We start from the raw sequence: 9867 nt of genomic DNA, 5'->3' as shown, positions 1-9867 counted from the left end.
AATATTCTGTAAAAACGTTTTAACATTATTGTCCCAACCTTCTTTCAGCAACAATTCCAGATTTACAGATTGAACTTACATCGATGATATCTAAGGCTTCCAATAATTGAGTGAACTCATGTTCTAAATTAATCTAATCGATGAGATCTACATTTTATTAATAAGTTTCTAGACTTAATTCTCACTGAAATATTCTGTAAAAATATTTTAACATTGTTGTCCCAACCTTCATTCAGCAACAATTCTAGATTTACAGATTGAACTTGCATCAATGATATCTAAGGCTCCCGATAATGAAACTGAGTGAACCCAGGTTCTAAATTAATCTACTCGATGAGATCTATATTTTATTAAGAGGTAGACCAGACTTAATTTTTACTAGAATGTTCTGTAAAAACGTTTTAACATTGTTGTCCCAACCTTCATTCAACAATAATTTCAGATTTACAGATTGAACTTGCATCAATGATATCTAAGGCTTTCGATAACGAAATTGAGTGAACTCAGGTTCTAAATTAATCTACTCGATGAGATCTGTTTTATTAATAGGTGCCCAGACTTAATTCTCACTAGAATATTCTGTAAAAACATTTTAACATTACTATCCTAACCTTCATCATTCCATCATTTTCATATGTCAATTTGAGGATCATCAAAAATTGATCCTTAATTGGAAAAAAATACAATACCCAAAATCATCTACAATCAAGTCACAAAAATAAATAAATAAATAAACAAATAAAATAAATCGAACTAAATAATAAAAAAAAACTAGGTCATCCTGAGAATGCTCCCATACTTGGGGTTTTTCAAGTCTGATCCTCAATGGTCCCCAGTAGAGTCGCCACTGAAAGCGCCCTCGATCTGCGGGGTGCGTGGATCCGTTTTTGACTTTTGAGGTTTGGGAGTCGCTACCTAGTTATTACGATCTAGGAATCGAATATCGACTCTAAACGGATAAAAACAACTAATCTACTTAAAAAATAACTAGGTTCGGGGATCAAATTACGGGGTTGGAAGGTGTTAGGTACCAACCCCACCCGGCAAACGTCGGTCTCTACTAATTTCCAATAAACTACATTACTAAAAGACCTCAGTAATAATAAAAAAAATAAAAAATTTGTATACCTTTCAGAAGACAACGGTCTTGTTCCCTCAGATCTGATATAGTAACTCCTTGTATAGTACTCCTCACTTCGTTCTATCTCCAGATCTGATTTCTGATCTCCGAGGCAAGGTATCTCTTTCTTAGATCTGGATTCTTCGGATTTGTTTATAGATTTCTGGGTGTTTTTTAAGGGCTTCTAAGTGTTTTTCGAGCTAAAATTGAAGTATGGGTATAGACACCCCATTTTTACATTCGCCTGATTAATCAACTCGTCAACCTGATCGCAACGGTTCCCAATGATGGATGATCATTCCAATGCTTTATTTGTTACTAGATATGTTTCAGAAATCCAAATGAGGTATCTCAAATTAACAAAACTGTAGAAACCACGCTACGTTAAGAAAACATAACCCCAAAACCTTAGAAATCATCATTTTTCAAACAAAAAGAAGCTTCACGATAAAAATCACTAAAAAATGATCAAATTACCAAAATACCCCTAAACTTAAAATATCCCTAGAGCCTACGTTACGCTTAGAAAAATTCATTCAAACACATAAAATAACAAATTGAAATCAAATAAATCATTTCGCCAATTTTCATAGAATTTGACAAAATTACGAAAATGCCCCTCATAAAGTTCACGACCATTCCACACAAAAAATTTCATAAATAACACAAACCAATATTTTCATTGAATTTCTTACGAAAAATCGATTATAAAACATCTTAGAACATCAAAAACTGACTTGAAACACAAAAAGTCCTCTCTGAAGGCAAAACGGTAATTTTATAATTAAAATTTCGAAATTAATAAATAAAATATTAAATAATGAAAGTGAAACATTAATAAAATTAATTTGTACCAAAAAAATCGATCAATTAGGCTCTCAGGCAAAATTGTTGATGGTTACCAAGAGATTTATTCAAGGACCCCTCCATTTGGGGGTCCAAAGAATTAAAGATATAATAGAGGAAGGTTCTCCAAAACATTAAAGTCAATCAAGTAAGACTAAAGTCAAGATATTAAAATCAATCAAGTAAGATTAAAGTCAAAATTAAAGTCAATCAAGTAAGACTAAAGTCAAGATATTAAAGTCAATCAAGTAAGAATAAAGTCAAAATCTTAAAGTCAATCAAATAAGACCAAAAGTCAAAACCCTAATAGAATTCTAATTAAATAATAATTCTATTTAACAATCTTAATTAAATAATAACTCTATTTAATAGAATTTTAACTAAAATATAACTCTACCTAAAATAATTCTAATTAAAATATTACTCTAACTAAAAGAATTATAATTAAACACTAATTCTATCTAAACAAATACTTAAAAAATCTATAAATAGGAGCCTCTATACCCTATTTTTGTATCCAAGAAAAAACCTTAAGAGAAGTAGGTCAAAACACTTCCTTAACCTCTCATAAACCCTAATTTTGAAGTCTTAACTCCTTACCTAACACCCATATTTCGATTTTAGCTCCAAAAATACCTAGAAGCCCTTAAAAAACATTCAGATATCCATAAACAAATATGAAGAATCCAGATCTAAGAAAGAAATACCTCACCTCGGAGATCAGAAATCAGATCCGGAGACAGAACGAAACGAGGAGTACTGTACAAAGAGTTACTCTGTCAGATCTGAGAGAATGAGAACGTTGTCTTCGGAAAGGTATAAATTTCTTAATTTTTTTATTACTTAGGTCTTTTAGCAATGTAGTTTATTTGGAAATTAGTAGAGATCGACGTTTGCCGGGCAGGGTTGGTGCCTAACACCTTCTAATCCCGTAACTTGATCTCTGAACTCAGTTATTTTTTAGTAAATTAGTTGTTTTTATCCGTTTAGAGTCCTAGTTTGGTTCCTAGACCGTAATAATCCGATGGCACTTTCAATGGGTGTTAGGTAATGAGTTAGGACTTCAAAATTAGGGTTTATGGGAGGCTAGGGAAGTTTTTTGACCTACTTCTCTTGGGATTTTTTCTTGGATACGAAAATAGGGTTTAGGGACCCCTATTTATAGATTTTTTTTAAGTGCCTTTTAGATAGAGTTAATGTTTAATTATAATTCTTTTATAGAGACTTATTATTTAGTTAGAATTCTATTAAATAGAGTTATTATTTAGTTAGAATTCTATTAAATAAAATTATTATTTAATTAGAACTCTATTAGGGTTTTGACTTTTATTCTCATTTAATTGACTTTAAGATTTTGACTTTAGTCTTACTTGGTTGACTTTAATATCTTGATTTTAGTCTTACTTGATTGACTTTAATATCTTGATTTTAGTCTTACTTGATTGACTTTAAAATTGACTTTAATCTTACTTGATTGACTTTAATTTTTTTTTTTGGAGAATCCCCCTTTATTATATCTTTAATTCTTTTGGCCCCTAAATGGAGAGGTCCTTTAATAAATATCCGGGCAACCATCAATAATTTTGTCTGAGAGCCTGATTGATCGATTTTTTTGATTCAAAATTTTAAATTAATTTTATTAATGTTTCACTTTACATTATTTAATGTTTTATTTATTAATATTGAAATTTTAAAATTTTTTAATTGAAAAATTATCGTTTTGCCCCTGAAGAGAACTTTTGCGTTTTAAGTCGATTTTGATGTTCTACGATATTTTAGAATTGATTTTTCGTAAGGAATTCAATGGGAATATTGGTTAGTATCATTTAGGAAGTTTTTTTCGTGCGAAATGGTCATGAACTTTATGAGTGGCATTTTCATAATTTTGTCAAATTTTGTGAAAATTGACGAAATGATTTATTTGATTTCGATTTGTTGTTTTATGTGTTTGAAAGGATTTTTCTAAGCGTAATGTAGGCTCTAGGGTTGTTTTGATGTTAGGGGTATTTTAATAATTTGATCATTTTTTTTTGTGATTTTTATCATAAAACTTTTTTTTATCTACAAGATGATGATTTCTATGTTTCTAGGGTCATATTTTCCTAGCGTAGCGTAGTTTCTATAGTTTTATCAATTCGAGATGCCTCATCCAGATTTCTGAAACATATCTAGTAACAAAAAAAGCATTGGAATAAACATCCATCATTGGGAACCGTTGCGATCAGGTTGACGAGTTGATTAATCAGGCAAGTGCAAAAATGGGGTGTCTACAGTACCAAGCATTGGAATGCTGTATCTAGAGTTTTAAGGTACTTGAAGGGGACTTTAGACTATGGACTATATTATCAAGGATATCCAAATGTACTTGAAGGGTACAGTTATGCAAATTGGAATAATGTCGAGTCAAATTCAAAGTCTACAACTGGTTGGATCTTTACGTTAGGTAGAGCTACTATTTCTTGGCCATCTAAGAAGTAGACTTGTATTTCGGACTCTACCATGATATCATAAATGATAGCATTGATAGATTCATGTAAAGAGGCAGAGTGGCTTAGAAATCTATTAATGGATATACCATTATGGAAGAAGCCTACTCCAGTTATAATGATCAATTGTGATAGCCAGACAATGTTGTATAAAGTTAAAAATAAAGTGTACAATGAAAAATTAAGGGACATAAGCTTTAGACACAATTTTGTGAGACAATTACTCAAAAGTGGAGTAATTACAGCCGACTATGTAGAATCCAATAGGAATTTAGCGGATCCTTTAACTAAAGGACTTCCAAGAGATATGATATCTAAAACTTCTAAAGGAATGAGGCTAAGGTCTATGAAATAAATCAATTACTTTTGGTGGGAACCCAACCTTTGTCTTGAAATAGATGGACAAGGTTCAATGGGTACAAACAAGTCAAATAAGTGGTTTAGTAGGACACTAGAACTAATTTACCCCACTTTTTAAATCTAGTGTTGGTTTCTGCAAGATAAATGATGGATGCAAATCCTTAATAAGTTCTAAAATTTTGACTAGTGACTCACAGAATCACTTCAAGTGAACTTACCTATATGAGTGAGGAAATCAGGTCGTTTCCTATGAAAACTAGACTGTTTCTAAAAGCACTCATGAAAATAGGATATAGCGCATGGCCATTAATATGCAAAGCATATAGAACACTCAACCTCATGGAGACAAGTATGTGTGAAGAATCCAACTCATCTCTAAGGGTCCTTGGTTCAAGATATGTTCACCATAGCACCTTGACAAAGCTCTGAATATTTACACTAAGTGAATGTTCAAATCCAAAAGATACCTCTTATCTATGTACTAGTTTTTACGATGATCCTAAAATTTTTGTAAAATGATGTAATCGTTTAATCGTTTTTTAGTTGTAAAAACTACGGAAGCTTGATCCCTATTTGGGTACGTAGGCAGCCACTTAAGTGGTACAGCTGTTTTTAATATTATATTTTTTTTTAACTATTTATATTTTGAAATAGTGGGAGATTTGTTGAATATTTTGAAAATAAAATAAGTATCTTGTGGTTTTTTTGGTTTATTTTTCCTTAAGTTAGATTTTGAGGTTTTTTATGTATATAAGGTTTAGTCCCACATCGCTCACAAGTAAGAAAGTGGTGTACCTTATAAATAATAGCCAACATAGTTAGTTGTATTTGTGTCACACCTTTAGGCTTTGATCCAGTGCTTCGAGGTGGTGCGAAGTAACACCCGCGCATGCGCACGTGCGACGTGCGAAAGGGCGATTGGGTGTTTAGGGCGCATTGGACACTTTGAGGTGCACTTTGCACTTCGCATGTACACATCGTCGCGAGGAGCTGGGGAGCTTTAAAGTTTTCAAAATACGAAACCATCCAACGGTTGTGGTTGATCCGTCACATGTGATGGATCGGGTGCGATCAGCACCGCACGATCAAGTCAGTATCCGATCAGGAATCGATCGGATATGATGGATCAAAATAATATCGGATCGAGAACGATCCGATGCGTTGGATCAAGGTAGTACCTGATCAGAATGATCAGGTGCGATGGATCGATATAGTACCTGATCAGAAACGATCAGATGCGTTGATTCATGATTGTACCCGATCATAATTGATCAGGTGTGTTGGTTCATGATTGGTATCCGATCAGGAATGATCAGATCCGTTAGATCAAAGCCACTAGATTGAATATATTTAACTAAAAGGTGTTAGTTAAAAGGCATGAGATACATACCTTCAATAGAGTGCAATCTAGATCATTAGATCTCATATAAGACACAATTTAACAGCTATTAGACCAAGAGACATTAAATCATGACTCTTGGTCAACAGACACAAAAATGATTATAAAAACTCAACCAGAATTCAGATATTTTCACTGAAAAATTATGTGTTCTCCTCTCTCTAAGCTTAAGATCTATGCATCATCAGTTTCTTATTTTTTCGAGTGTTCTAGGCTAAATCAGATTGTACATAATCTGATTTAGTAAATTGAGTGTAAGGCTTCTTTGTATCCTAAAGGCATTTGTTCATCGATCCCTTGTGTACTTTGGTTCAACCAGTAGGGGAGAATATTTGTCTAAAAGAGATTGAATCTTTTCGAGCCTAGAAGTTATTTTTCTTCCTTCATCGAATTACTCCCGTTAATATTTCCAACAAGAACTAGATTTGGATTTCAATCTAGGGACACATTCTTTAAAAAAATTATGTATAATTAGATGATTTCAACTTTTGATTTTGTTTTTAAATTCTAAATCTTGTGTTAAAAATTTTAAAAATAATAGATCGAATAGTTTGTGACTATGATTAATTGAGAAAATGTTGAAAAGGATTGTGGATGAGTTTGATGAGAAATCGAAGAAGAAGATGAAAAAAATTATTACTCTCAGTTCCCACGAAGGATTGTAGAATGTATTCCTTTCAGATTCACTCAACTGACTTTGGTCGCCCAAGCTATCACCCCAACAACTCTTAGGTTCGGTCGCCCAATCTAGCTCGATCGACCGACCTTATGTAGAAATGCCCAATCTAGCTTGTTTTCAAGACAATTTTTTCTCTACTAGTATGTGTATTTTAAGTTCTTTAATGAAATTTGGGGATTACCGCCCATTTGAAAATAATGGGAATGATTTAAAAGTTCAAATCTCCACTTGTCAAAATCTAATTTTTTGTTCCAAGAATAAAACTTAATTTATGACATTTTTGTAAGATTTTCAAATCTCATTCATTATCTTTTATATTACTTTGAATTAAATTACAAAAATTACATGATGTCAATACATTTATTTAAGATTTTCATTTCTAAAAACTCTTTTTACGTTTAGAGAATTTTGAAAAATCACTTTTTCAAACACTTAACTAAATTTTCACATTTTTTCACTATTGATGATCTTATTGCGTTTTTTCTAGTCTTTTCTACTCAACCAAGTCCATCATATGGAATTGGTTGATGCCTTAGAATCACAAACACTTTCTAGAAAATATATACTTTGATAGATACGTAGGAAGATATATATTTGATTGAGGGATAAAAAGATTCTATGTTCTCGATTAACTGATGGGACAGTGCTACTACACTTATGTAGTGGTTATGTCACATGGTGCATGAAAGATAGATAGATAGATGGATATCTCACGTTCCTACGACTACGTGAGATATGATTGATGGATGGGTTGATTGACAGATAGATGTATTTTCGATATAAAGAAACTATATATATTTATATATATATATAATTATTTTTGTTTACTAGAAAAGGATTGTAGAAAACCTAGAAAGAGTAAAGCGGTGGGTCAATTTAGGATAACACTTGATGTTTTATTATCTTAGGTAGCATGCGATACCTTAGAAAGTAGTATAGCTCGTGAGATCTAGGAATTTTTCCTCCTCTTTCTTAGGGAACATTTGTGTATAAAGATAGTCTTTGTGTAGTGTAGAGATAATATGAAGTTCACATGTATTGCCTCTTGATAGGCTTAGACACGAAAAATTTCTCCTAAGCTAGTTAGTGATTACTAAGAGTCTATAGTCATCAAACAATCGACCTTATCGTTAGTTGAACTCAGTATTTGATTGTTGGTCAATGGACAATCTGAGCCAGATAAATGGTCATCCACCCATAGTATGCTAAATCGACCATAAAATTAGATAAAAACAATGGGATTCCACACTTGGGGTTAAGTATTAGAATATTGATTTGTCATAACTTAGGTGGTAATATCAACATGTTCTTCAACACTCTTATCGATTACATTGTCGTATATGTATTATGTATTTCCTTATTGTATATCGATGAAGGATAATTTTACTTTGAAAGTATGATGAGATGGTTACTTAGTTAAATAATTTGACTGATAGATTATTACTTATTATATTTCTTTAATTTTTCTTGCTTTAATTAGTATTTATTTAAATGTTAGACTATATAAAAAATTTGCATGATTTAAACTTCAGAATGATTATGAATTGCATGTTGTAACTAGTTGTTAGAATGATAGATGTCCTACTGGATAACTCCCGTTACTCACCCTAGCATTTACCTTTTAGATTTTACAATTGTCGAAGAGCCATTTATTGGGGATAAGGGTTATGAGGAGGCACTCAAGGCTGAATATGTGGATGAGCAGTTACCTTCATCAATTTGATTGGTCTTAGGGTATTAATAGTTGTTTATTTTATGTTTCAGATTGAAACTCTTATGTTTAGGTTGTGTGCCAATTTATATGGAGTACAGTCATCTAGTTATGTTTTGTTTTAGTCAGAACGATCATAATTTTGAGATTTAAAGATTTTGGATCATATTAGCTTTCGCACTCCATTAATTTTGATATTATTTATATATTTTCATTGCTTATAATTGTTTATCAGGATCTATTCTCTTATTATTATATGTTATCATGGGATAGGATGGTTAATCATTCATTGAGATCTAACATAGGAATCCTTGAGAATCATATTGGATTTTGAGGTGTGACAATTTATCTCTCGATCCAGGTACATTTGTTGGCTAATTAGATTGAAATAAATGAAAAATTGGAGTAGATTGAGATTGGGTACTTGGATTCTATTGTTCTTGGTGGATTCTTTTTCTCTAATGTCTTAATTTTCCTATTTTCCTACTTTAATTTTTGTTATGTAGTTTGTAACTCAACAACATCTTCAAATCGGCTTTAAATTCTTTGAAACTTCAATTGCAATTGTTTTCAATTTTAAGAGATTCCCCACGGTCCCTGTGAATTCAACCCTTATTTTCCAAGCAATTAAGGTTTATATTATTTGTTGTTCATCTACACGATGCATATGCAACTAATAGTACATATTGTTCATAAAGCTCCCTGACTAGTAGAGGAAAATTCTATTAACTCCTCGATTACAAGGGGAGAAATATCTTGACTTCCTAATTGCTAGGTAAGTAAATCTCTATGACTACCAGGAGAGAAATTTGTTGGTTAACTCCCTTAACCACGGGAGGGAAACAATTGAACTTCCTAATTGCTAGGGAAGAAGCATTCTTTGATTTTCGAGGAAGAAGAGATAAGCTTCCTGATAACTAGGAAAGAGAAGATCCCTGATTATCAGAAGAGAAAATAAGCTAAATGTCTAATCAGGGAAGGCTAACTCCCTGATTTTTGAGGAACCAAGGTCAGACTAGCTAATAAATAAGGAAAATAAACTCCCTAGCTCCCAAGGGAGTTAATTTAATTAACTTCAAGAATCACATGAAATAACCTCCTAGTAACTAGGAAAGCTATGACTAACCCAAAATCATGAGAGGAATAAATTAATTCTCAATGTTTAAGTACCAGGTCCCGAGCGGACGTCAACTAGACTTAAGGAAGGTAATAGTCATGAAAGATCTAAGCATTAATATTAGACCCTATTGGTGAACAATCGGTAAT

Source organism: Akebia trifoliata, chromosome 7 (assembly GCF_017979445.1).
Source record: "Akebia trifoliata isolate Shusen 1 chromosome 7, ASM1797944v1, whole genome shotgun sequence".
Lineage (NCBI taxonomy): Eukaryota > Viridiplantae > Streptophyta > Magnoliopsida > Ranunculales > Lardizabalaceae > Akebia > Akebia trifoliata.
This window is presented reverse-complemented; position numbering follows the sequence as displayed.